Genomic DNA, 13,162 nt, shown 5'->3' with positions numbered 1-13,162 from the left:
TGGGGTTGTTGAGTTTAACCCATGAATTGGTTATCTTGCTTAGTTGTTGGGAGAATAGAAGCTCTAGCGTCTAGAAAAAGCTAAGCAGATAAGGCGAGGAAGTCATGGAAGCTCCAGTGTCTAGAAAAAGTTAAGCAAATAAGGCAAGGAAGTCTCAAGTGAGTTTTTGTACTCAAACCCTGGACTACTAAAGTATGATGCATGATTGCATGAGTTATTTAATATTCACCATTCTAGTTGGGCAAGCATGATGTGGAAGGGAAATTATAAAAGGAGTTAGAAGAAGTTAGGATCTGGGAAAAAGGGTGATAAATTTAGATACCGCCATATAGTGTTGTTGTGTACACCCGTTATGTGCGAAGCTCCAGGACTTGCAGTGTTTGAGCAGCAAGGTTAGGAATAGTGAAACAGAGGAATGGATGGAATGTGATGGGAGAAGTAAATAGAAAGATCATGGTTAGGCCATGGGTTTGATTAGAGGCTATACGCCAAATATGAGTAAGACCACAGCTGAAAGATATTATGGCATCATTGTAACACCCCTCAACCGTCTCAGTCTAGGATTAGGGTTATGAGATGCTACAACACATAATAGAATAGAATCATGTTATATTAGTTCACATTTCTCTGAACGATAATCATTCATAAATCATTTAATTAAAAAAATGATATTCACACATTATTAGAGTTAATAGAGCTTACAAGAACATTAAAACATTTCATGAAATTAATATGGGGACTATTTGAAACATTGATTTATCATACTTAGACACATATCATACTATAGCAATTGAAAACAAGACTAAATTGAGCTTTAAAACACTTATAAATTATATTTGAAAATAAATAACAAATTATTTAGAAAATTTTAAAACTTTGGATAAAGTATCGATAATGAATAAAGAAGTATCGATATTTTCTAACAAATATCGATACAAAAACATTATTGATACCAAATATCTATTTTGCCAATTTGAAAACTGTTTATTTGGTAAAGTATCAATTCTCTAGGTTTTAGGTATCGATACTGTTGGAACACCGGCACCCCTACGGCGCAGTGGAAAAATAAAACATCCGGCGATCCTAACCATGGATCCATGTGTGAGGAACAAATCGGGGTGAAATAAAGGTTTTGAAATTACCGAATCTTTATTCTAAGTAGAGAGCGACGCCTCGGCAACGAGTAATCTAATCTACTATCTAACTAAGCCGCAATCTATCGTGACTCCGGCCTCTACGTAATCCACCCAGCTGACAATGAACGGAAGGAATCCCCAAAACTGTTTTGGAAAAGACTTTGCTTTGACGACTGCTAGACCCACCAAGCAAAGGAAAAACAAGATATTATATCTATTTTTAGGGTTTCTAGAAATTAAATAAATATAACAATATTTTTAAACCGAAAATTATAATTACATTAATTATAATGATTTCGGTAAACTATATATTTATTTGAATTTATATACGAACCAAATTCATGTTCTCATTATGCGTACAACAACCTTGTACATATAATGTATTCAATATTTGATTAGCCAATTAAATTAATTCTATAATTAATTTAATTCAAATGACAACCAAACACAATACCAACTATGTTTTATTCCGTTCATTTCAACTATAGGGTGTGACCCTGTAGGTTCTTGTAACGTTAGCAGTAATACTAGAACAATTCCAATGTTACAAACAATGAGTGACACCTAGCAATGACCTAAGTCATAAGAAATCATGATTCGACATAACCTTTTCATGATTAAACTTTCATGCAATAATCCTTAAGTCCTTTATCTCTGGATTGGACACAAGTCATGGAATAGTCACACTTGCATATTCCATTCCATGTTCCTTGATATCTTAAGTAGACTATGATATAAAAATAAGTATGACATCTCATATCAACTTATTTGAGCATGACATTGCATTTCTAGTCTCACTCAATCAAGTGGCCTAAGATATTACTATCATTATGTAGGAGGGACTTATCTTATATCGATCAACCATATCCCTCTACACAGATCGTGGTATATCCAACATCAGCCTTTATAAAACAACCAGTTAAGGTGTACGTTTGACTGTATCAAAATATACAACTCACGATGTTGGGATTATGATGATCTCAAGTCTGAGGATCATATACATATTAATCACTATGAGTAATGTTCTGACAATTACATAATAATCCAAGAAACATACTCATAACGAGTCAGTCCAATATGTTGTTCTCTAACACACATATTCATGCATCGATTTTGACATTCCATATCAATGACAAATCTTTATCATCAATCAACTACATGTTAGTTTTAATGCATTATTGTTGTCCTAGCCAACAATAATACTTGACTAAGGAACTTTTAAGAATAATCATATTATTCTCAGGACATTATTATAAAAATTTTTATTTATACACACAGAAAAGAAACTAAAATAATAATGGTAACGCCTTATATTAATAAACATGATAAATCAAGTATGTTATTACAACCATCTCATGATTGATCTTTGGGCATACTCTAATAGATAATTTTTCCCAGATAGTGAAAAACTACAAGTTGAACATTCATTACATGCCAAACCTATATCTTAGTTCAATACAAGATCATCTATAAACTAACCAATGTGCCATTTTGGCACCATCACAAACAATACAAGACATCCAACATAACCATCCAAACTTTACCTTTTTATTCAACCTAAAACATGCCTAAAATCATACCAATATTATCCATACACAAATCTCAAACATAGAAATACTTTGGTACATAATCACAACTTACCAATCCATAAAACAATTTAGTACCACAATTACATATGCTACAAGTATCAACTAACACATATACCAAGCATATTATCCAAGTTTAACCATTACACAACCATCTCTAAATCTAAGACCAAGCATACTATTCCCAAACATGCTTTAATGAATGTACCATAAGTGCATACCATAGTAACCATTATATTTAACTTATTACATGTCAACCATTAAAGTACATTATAACTTCAACTTATAACTTCAAAACCATCAACTCAAAATAACCTATATACATACCACAAAACCGAAATAAATGAGTCAAAAACTACCGAGATTGAAACTTGATAGTGTGAGCCTTGAAGTTGATTCGACTGCCTAGTTCCATCAAACATCAAATAAAGAAAACAATAAATGAAACAGAGTAAGCTTGTATAGCTTAGTAAGTTCATAAGTACTTAAACAAAACTCTTACCTCAGTTTACAATTAAGTAAAGAAAATGTAACTAATCTAATTCGATTTCCTATCAAGACATTTACAATAACAAGGTGAGCATTTCATGTATCAATCGTATAATCTCTCAATTAATCAGTATAGCATATTTCCGTATCATTCAACACAAAAGATCCAACATATCAATCAAATTAACCAATTTTTCATGCCAATCTATAGTCATAATCATATACCATTTCTTTTAAGCATATAGCTTTGTCACAACATATCACATTTACAAATCGAGCATTATACATATAAACTATAAACTTTTTAGTCATTTTGATATCATTTCAAAGCAACTTTTAAACACATACACATCATTTATGTAATTTCATCAGTTAACATTTCAATAATCATATAAACATAACATTTCCAAGCAATTCTAGAAGTCAATTAATATAATTTCTTTAAAAATTTGCCTGATGAACTATAGTAACATAATTCAGATACTTGGGTAACTACATCACACCATAGAGCATCATAATACTATATAGAGGCACCGTAATGCAAATAGAGGCACGGTTGTGCAATTGAGGCATTGAAGTGCAATCTTGTAAAGCACGCGTTCTAACCCTATTGGCAATGCCAATCATATCCTAATCATTTACTACGTTCAACCAGGCATTTAACAAGGTTCACAACATTTATAAATCAAAACACTTCCATAATTTCAGTACACATACTGTAAACATGTCATGATCATTTCAAAATGACATAAATAATGTTTCACAAACATTCAACCGTTTTCAAACAAGTCGTTTTTCACCTTGTACTTAATTATAAACAATTTATAACTTCAAGCTAATTTCAAGTATTCATTAATAATTCAATCAAAATCAATTTGTAACAACACAATAATAAATAACTATCTTATGAAATTACCTAATACAACCAACAAGCAAATTTGTTCATAGGGACTATTCTGTAATTTTTTCTTTCCCCCTAATTTTCCTTCATACGATTCTATTATTGATCTATATAATAATTCATTCCATATTATTAGCTTTTAACAATTTAAACCATCTAATTTCATGAAGATAATATCTTTAATTTATTTTCACAATTTCCTTAATTTTTTGTATTTTATTCAATTTAGTCCCTAAAGCTGAAACTATTATATCTTTCAAATTCAAGCTTTGATTTTCAATCTAATTACAATTTCATCATTGTACAACCTTTTAAAAACATAAAATTCAGTAATTTCATAAAAAATTACATTATTACAATTTGGTCATTATACCCAAAACTAACAAAATTTACTTAACAAATTAGTCCCTATTCACAATTAAGCTCACAAACTTACCATTAAACATCAAAAGCTTCAATTTTCATCAATGGAAAAAATTTAAAACTTTAACAGTTTTGAAAACAGAGATAAAACTTAGTTAGAGTAAGCTACAATGATCTCAGAAATATAAAAATTACAAAGAACAAAATATAAAAATTACAAAGAACAGACCTCAATCAAACCTTCATGCATGTAAAATAATTTTGTAATAGCTCATTTTTTAGTGGTGTCAGAAACAGTGGTTTCGGGGTTCGATAAGTGAGTCTATAAATATTACTAGTTAATATTTATGAGTCAAATATAGTATTATAATAAATTTTGATTTGATAATTTATGTTATTTAAATGAATTATTAGGTTCAAGTAGTAAATCCTTAAAGTCAAATGGTTTTAGAAAAGGATGTATCGGGACCTCATTTCTATAAACCAAGCTCGCAAACATTTTACTAAATATTTATGGAGTGCTATTAGGGTCATATAAAAATTTGGTTAAGAAATTTTAATGTTTAGTTAATTAATTAATTAAAAAGGACTAAATTGTAAAGGTTGCAAAAGGGGTTTCTATTAGTTTAATGGCTTAAATGATTAAGGAAAAATAAAGTAATGGAATTATATGGTAATTGTACCAAATCTTTAGATGTTGGTCGGTTAAGGGGTTGAAAATAGTTAAAATTTGATGTTAATTAAAGGGTAGAATGGTAATTAAGCATTAAATCATAAACTAAGAAAAAAACAAGTGGGGTATCGTCTTCTTTAGTTCTTTCTTCCATTGAAATTGAAGAGAATAACTCAATTTTTATTTGTTTTAAGCTTCGGCCAACTTCAAAGCTTTGCATATCAAGAAACAATACGATTGGATTTAAATCGAGGAAAAAGCTAAAAGTTCCAGTATAGTTGTCGACTCTATTTTAGCAACCGTTTTAATCGAGGTAAGTTCCTATAAGAATTAAGTTATTATAAGTTGTTTTGTATGCCATGTTTATAGTTACTATGTTATAAATAATTAGATTTACAATTATACAATATCCTGGTAATATAGACCAAAATATGATGTTAGTTAAATTGAATGACATAGTGTTTTGGTTTAGATAAAATAATTAAAAGGGGAATTATGGTGAAGAAATTGTATATTGGAAAAAAAAGGATATAATAGAAGGAAAAATTAATATAATAGAAGGAAAAATTAAGGTAAATGGATTTTGGATGGATTATTATATATAACATAGATGATGGTATTGAATTTAATAATTGAAGTGAGTAATGATGAATTTATGAGCATGTAAAATTCAAGAATGATGATATGAGAATGAAGGTTAGAGATAAGGGTATGGAAAGAGACTCGTTGAGCCTAGAGAATGCTTAGGATAAAAATGACATGTCATTAGGAAATATTTGTATTGGGTGCTGGTCTTGAAGGTCCTACCGATGATTGAGATCCAGCATGTGTTGCGGATTCTCCATAGCTCGTGTGAGCAGCATTGTGTAGCTACCATCCTTACCTACAACTTGTGTGAGCATTATTGAAAAGGAAAAGGAAAGTTTACATTTACATGGAAAGGTGTTCCGTGTATCTGATGTTATTCAAAAATTCAACGGATAAGAAAAGGTTAATGGAAAGACATGTATAAAAACTTAATGTACTAGTGTTCATATGAAATGGAAAGATGGATATGCACATATGCAATGAAAAGGATGAGAATTTCTCATGTGACAGATGAAATAAGCATCAAATTTATTTCTTAATATATGTTATGTTTACTTATTATCTACTAACTATGTGGACTCAAATGTGTAGAATGTGAAATGGGTATATATATGTATGATGGATGATATATAAAACCTAAATACTTATTAGGTATATGTCATGATGTACTATGTTCTATTATGTGTGATATATGAAATTTGAGGTGTTAAAGGTAATAAAAATAAAAATACATAGTATATAATAAAAGTAATTGATGATTTGAAAAGCTTGAGATGTTATTTTCCTTATTTAGTTAAATTTATATGTGCATTGCTTCACCTACTAATCTTGTGAGGTGTTGTGTATAGGAAAAGGAAATTTGGACTATGGCTAAATGGAATCATTTATATTTGTTTAATTATTGAACTCGGTAAGTTTAAGTTCTGTTATACGAACTTACTAAGCTTTAGTTGCTTACCTAGTTGATTTTTTTTTGTTTCTATAGGTCATCAGAAAGCTCAATCAATTGGAATCTTCATCGGAGCACAATCACACTATCCATTGACTATTTTAGTAGCTTTTGACTAAGTTGGGCTAATAGTTATAAATGGCATGTATAGGGTTGTATGTTTATTTGATATGTTTTGAGCCTACGGTTAACTTACTTGCGTATATATATGTTTTGAAATTAGTTGGTATATGTTTGTGTTGATAGGTGAATTTGGTCTTTTAGGTGTGTCTTGTGAAGAAATATAGCTAGGTGGTATAAATTGAGAATGAAGTAAATAAATGGATTGTGTGTGTGTGTGTGTGATATGTGTTTTGGTTACTTTTATAAGTGTTTATATGTACATATGGAATAATTGGCTTGTATATGTTAAAGGAAATATGAATATGGTCATTTTGGTATGTTTAAATTGAATGGTGAATGGATTGACAATTGTTGTCATTAGGCAGCTATTATAGTTTGTTTTATTGATGTTGTTTGATATTAATGAGGTGCCTTTGAATGACGTATTGGTTAGGAGAAATAGGTTGATTGAATTGGTAGTTTATATGTGTTTAAAAGATATTTAGTTCTAGTGAATGTATGCACTAATGAAGTAGATTTTTGGGCAAGTTTTGGACTTTAAATGGCTTGTTTTTAGGGTCAAATTATGGAGCACACGTCCTGGGACACAGGTTGTCACATGGCCTGGCTATATAGCCATTTGTCACCTATTATTTTTGGTGAAAACTTTCACACGGACTAAGACACAGCCATGTATATCAAGTCAGTGTGTTACACGACTTAGCATACCACCTACGACATGGCCATGTGTCACAAGTCAGAGAGATACACGGTTTGGCACATGGCTTGCGAGACGGCCATGTGACCCAACACATTGAGTTACACAGTTTCAGACACAAGCTGGGACATGGCCATGTGTCCCTTCGTTTAATTGTTACACGGTTTGGGCTATGTCACACGACCTGGCCACACGGTCGTGTGACTGTTGTTTTTAAAATTTTCAACTCTTTTCCAAATTTTTTGATTTTTTTGATTTAGTCTCGGATCGTTTCAAAGCTATTTTTTTAGAGCCTAAAAGGCCCGATATAAGGTCCAAATATTTATGTTTGATTGGTTTATAATGAGTTCTATTTAATTGACATTTATATGATTATTGTTTAGATTTGTATGGTAATACTCCGTAACTCTAATTTAATGACAAAAATAGGTTAGGGGTGTTATATTTAGTGGTATCAGAGCTACAATTTAATCGGTTCTCGGACTGAACGTAGCATGTTTGGAGTCTAGAAATGCATACCATTTTATACCCTGTGATAGCGTGATGTTTCATGACTCTAATGAGATTTGTTTTACATATAGATAAAATATGTCTTCCAACCAAGCTAATTCTGATGATGCTGAAAGTGATTCTCAAGTTTCCGATTAAAAAGTTGGTTATGATGTGTAAGAATTCAAGAAGTACAAAGTAGAGGTTTATGCTATTTATATTAATACTGAATAATATGTTTGATATGTATATGAGGATTAGATTTGTGGCTCTACAATCTCTACCCCCTCGTCCTCAAAGTCTTATACAGCTGAATATTCATAGGATTTATGTTGATTAAGTCTACAAGTGAGGAACAAAAGAGTTCAGCGGTTGAATAAATAATAATTTGGCCAAAGCAGAGAAGTGGTTAGCAAATACTGAGATTTCTAGATGAAATATTAAATATTTCTGAAGATTATTCGAGATGTGCAACGTCACTGTTAAAAGAAATAGTTATTCATTGGTAATCAACTTTAAATATTATGGTATCTAAAGAACGGTTTAACTAGGATTTCTTCTGAATTGATTACATTAGTGAAACAGAATAATGTGAGACCATCGATGACTTTAGTAGCCAGTGTAGTAGTGTTCGAAATGTAAATAGACCTGAATGAATTCATTGTGGCCGAGTATCTTACCAAGACCTTCTATTGGTATGCTATTTGCTATTTTATCTTTAGTGGCATAGGCGGTTGATAGCACTAGAAAGAACATAGGTTTTCCCCCTTACTTATTGGTTAAATTGTTCCCATTTAGTTATCCTTGACATATACTTTAGTATTTTCAGTTTAGTAAATTTTATTTTATAACTTAGTGAATTCTAGCCTATTTTATCCTTAATTTTGCTATTTTTTGCATTAATTTCGCTGCATGAGTTAATTCCAGATTGCGTCTAGAATTATTGCCACACCTGACAGCTGTCCAGTTAAGAACTAAAATTGCGTGAGCTGTCGAGTTTGGTATAACCAACCTGTACGTACAAGGACAGAATAATTCTGAGGAAATGACACCTGTATTGTTGGAGGATGACATAAAAGGTTGACGTAAGAAGAAAAGAGGAGCTTTTTTTCTCTGGATCATCATCTTCATCATCCTACACTGAAGCTTGTGGTCATGGCAGCTTAAGCCTCTCACGGGTGAGCCAACGTGAAAAACTAGATGCAGACTAGCTTCTACGAGAAGACCTAAGTGCGAGACAAGAGGGAATAGAGAGATTTAGTCGAGTTGTCTAGGAATAGTATTCTCCACTCGATTCTTTCTTATTTCTTTCTAAATGCTGGTGATTGCTCTTTGTTTTCTGTTTGTATAGAAGTACACATGAATTCTTTGTTAAATGTTATCTTATTCAATCTTGCTTTTATTATTTAATCTTGGGGTTTGAATGTTTCTTAACATGGAAGTGTTATTGTAGCCACTAACACTTGAAAGTGCAGTGATAGTTCGAGCCAAAAAGCATTACAATGGAAGTTGAGTGAGGATTAGAGGAATTTAGTCCACTTATTCTTAATAGTGCCATGTTGCCATCATCGGAAGGTGAGGTAAATGTGCATGCTTAAGTCTCAAATTAAATAGAGGAGTGACGTTTGGTAAGATATACATTGAATTTTATTGGCTCGACATTCACCTATCCTTTTATACCTTGTGAGTACTTAGTATTCTGCTAAAGATTCATACTTGCATTGACAGTGTACGTGTGTACATTGTTGGTGTGACGTTAAACAATTGATCAAGTTTTTGGTGCCATTGTCGATGATGGCGCTTGTTTGATGTTTATTTTTGTTTCTGTCAACTTTTTCACTTTATTTTCCTTAATAATATTTAATATTCAGTAACTGGTTTTTCTTGGTTACTATTTCTTCAACTTCATTTTAGGTGTTTTATGACTCGAAGCAAATCAAATTTTCTTGTCAATTTTGATCCAAAAATTGAAATGACTGTTCGGAATAGACTTCGAGAACAAAGAAATATGGCTCTACCAGGGAACAATGCAGCTATACCCCCGATGCAATAGCAAAATGTTAATAACCCATTGTTGCTGTAAGTTGCTCACATACAAAATAGGACTATACGAGATTTTGTAGTGCCTGTTTTGGATGATTTAGAACTGGGAGGTGTTAGGCCAACAATCCAAGCTGAGAATTTTGAACTTAAGTCAGTAATGTTTCAAATGGTAAATTCGAATGGACAATATGTTGGACTGCTACATGAAGATACGAGAGAACATCTTAAATCCTTTTTATTGATTTGTGCTTCCTTTAGTCAATAAGGTGTTCCTAATGATGCCTTGAAGATGCAATTATTTCCTTATTCCTTATAGGAAAGAGCCCGTACTTGGTTTTTTGGGCTACCTGCCGGATCAATTACTTCTTGGGATGCACTAGCAACACAATTTGTTTTGCAATTTAACCCACCGAAAATGAATGCTCGTCTTCGAAATGATATTACTACTTATCATTAGTTGGATGATGAAAATCCTCACACCACATGGGAACGCTATAAATCTTTACTTCAACATTGTCACATACATGACATTCAACCAGAAACATAAATTGAGATTTTTTATAATTGGCTGAATTCACATACAAGGAATCTTGTCGACGCATCAGCCAATGGACCTCTGTTGGATTGTACTTATAATAATGATGTGAGAATTCTTGAGAGAATTGCTCAGAATGATTATCAGTACCCTATCTCCAGATCTGTACAACCAAAAACTACTCCAGAAGTTGTTGAATTGGATGCAATAGCTGCACTAAGTGCTCAAGTTTCTTCTCTCACAAACATGATTAAGAATATGCAAGGGACTAGTGGCGTTGCACTTATACAAGTCACTCAGGAAGTTGATTTTCCTATTTTTTTTTGTGAGATTTGTAATGACAACCATAGCTATGAAGATTGTTCACAATATACAGAGAATGCTTGTTATATTAGTAACGTCGACAATAATTCTTATGGTAACTCTTACAACAACTCTGCACGCAACAAATAGTTTTGGGGAACTTAGAATGTTGGACAAAATGCCGCGACATTCAAATATGGGAATACATCTACTCAAGGTAATTATAATCACAGAAAAGGGAATTACAATCAACAGTAGCAGAACTATAGTCAGCACACTCAGATGCATCCACAACAAGGCCAGACATATCCACACCATAATTCGATGCAGCCATAACACTCTTCAATACCGAATCAACATGTTTAAGGACATCGATCTCAACCGTACACTTAAGCTTCTACTTCTGACCTGTTAGCAACTCTTGAGGCATTAATGCGTGAGCATATTACTCGCATGGAAGCTGTCGTACAAGGGAATTCATCTTTCATTCGAGCATTGGAGGCACACTTAGGACAACTTGCTTTGAATCTGAATACTCGACCACCAGGCTCATTACCTAGTGACACAGAAAATCCTAGTCCGAGGGGGAAAGAACATTTTCAGGCTATCACTCTTAGAAGTGGTAAGGAAACTAGCGAACCGTTTATCGACTCTACTGTAGCACCTCATGCTACGAATGGAGTGATCACAGGTGAGAAGGTTGAATTTGAAGAATTTTTTGACGAATCAGACAAAGAAGTTCTACAAATTATCACTCATATGCCTAATGTCTGACCTTCTAAACTGTCGACGCAATCAAAGGTGTTGGCGTAAGCAGATATATCTCTACCTTTACCTTTCCCACAAAGATTCAAGAAGAATAAGCATGACAAGCAGTATCAGCAGTTTCTGGACACACTGAAGCAACAGTAGATCAACATTCCTTTAATAGACGCTCTAGTTCAAATTTTGAGTTATGGGAAATTTATGAAAGACCTCTTGTCCAAGAAAAAGAAGCTCACTGGTATTAAAACTATTACACTCACAGAAGGTTGTAGTGCTATTTTGACAAACAAGTTGCCCCCTAAATTGACAATCATTATTTGTGCAAAGCTTTATGTGACTTGGGAGCTAGCATTAACCTAATGCCACTATCTACTTTCAGAAAGTTGAGAATTGGTCACATGAAATCTATTGCAGTGACATTACAAATAGCCAATCGATCCTTAGCTCAACTTGAAGGGCAAATCAAAGATGTCTTAGTTCAAGTGGATAAATTCATTTTTCTGACTGATTTTATCATACTTGACTGCGAGGCAGACAAGGAGGTTCCCATAATCTTGGGACGACCATTTTTAGCCACCAGTCGAACTGTTATTGATGTTTACAAATGTGAACTAACCATGCGACTTAATGATGAGTAAGTCACATTCAGTGTTTTTGAATCTATTCAAACCAAGGACAAAGAAGAATGTCATACTGTCGATGTGCTAGATGATTTAATTGAGGAAGAATTCAATGACCAAAGCATAGTACTTTCGGAAGAATTTTCAGTGACGTCTGATGTCGAATCCTTAGCCGATTGTGACAGTATGGTTGAAGCTAATAATCTTAAACTCAAGCATGGATGGCAGATTGAATCATTAAACCTAGCCAATAGAACAACCCCAATTTTCAAACCATCTAGTGAAAAAGCTCTTACTCTGGAATTGAAACCACTACCTCCTCATCTTAAATATGTCTTTCTAGGTGATCACAATACTCTCCCAGTTATTGTCTCCACAGCACTGGATGTAACTTAAGAAGAGAAATTGGTTCATATTCTTAAGCAACATAAACGAGCTATTGCTTGGAGTATTACCAATATTCAAGGTATTAGTCCTTCTTTTTGCATGCACAAGATCAAGTTGAAAGATGAAGACAAACAATCGATTGCACAACAAAGAAGATTAAACGAGAAGATGAAGGAAGTTGTCAAGAAGGAAATCATAAAATGGCTTAATGTTGGAATTATACACCCGATTTCTTATAGTAATTGGGTAAGTCCAGTGCAATGCGTACCTAAAAAGAGTGGCATCACCTTGGTCCGCAATGATAAGGACTAATTAATTCCTACACGCGTTCCCACGGGATGGCGAGTTTGTATGGTTTATCACAAATTGAATGCGGCCATAAAAAAGGATCACTTCCCGCTTCCTTTCATCGACCAAATGTTGGATCGGCTTGCTGGAAAGGCCTATTATTGCTTTTTAGATGGCTATTCTGGGTACAATCAAATTACTATTGCACCGAAGGATTAGGAGAAAAT

This window comes from Gossypium hirsutum, chromosome D11, assembly GCF_007990345.1.
Source record: "Gossypium hirsutum isolate 1008001.06 chromosome D11, Gossypium_hirsutum_v2.1, whole genome shotgun sequence".
Classification (NCBI taxonomy): domain Eukaryota; kingdom Viridiplantae; phylum Streptophyta; class Magnoliopsida; order Malvales; family Malvaceae; genus Gossypium; species Gossypium hirsutum.
The sequence above is the reverse complement of the archived record's forward strand: the minus strand, read 5'-3'. Positions refer to the sequence as shown.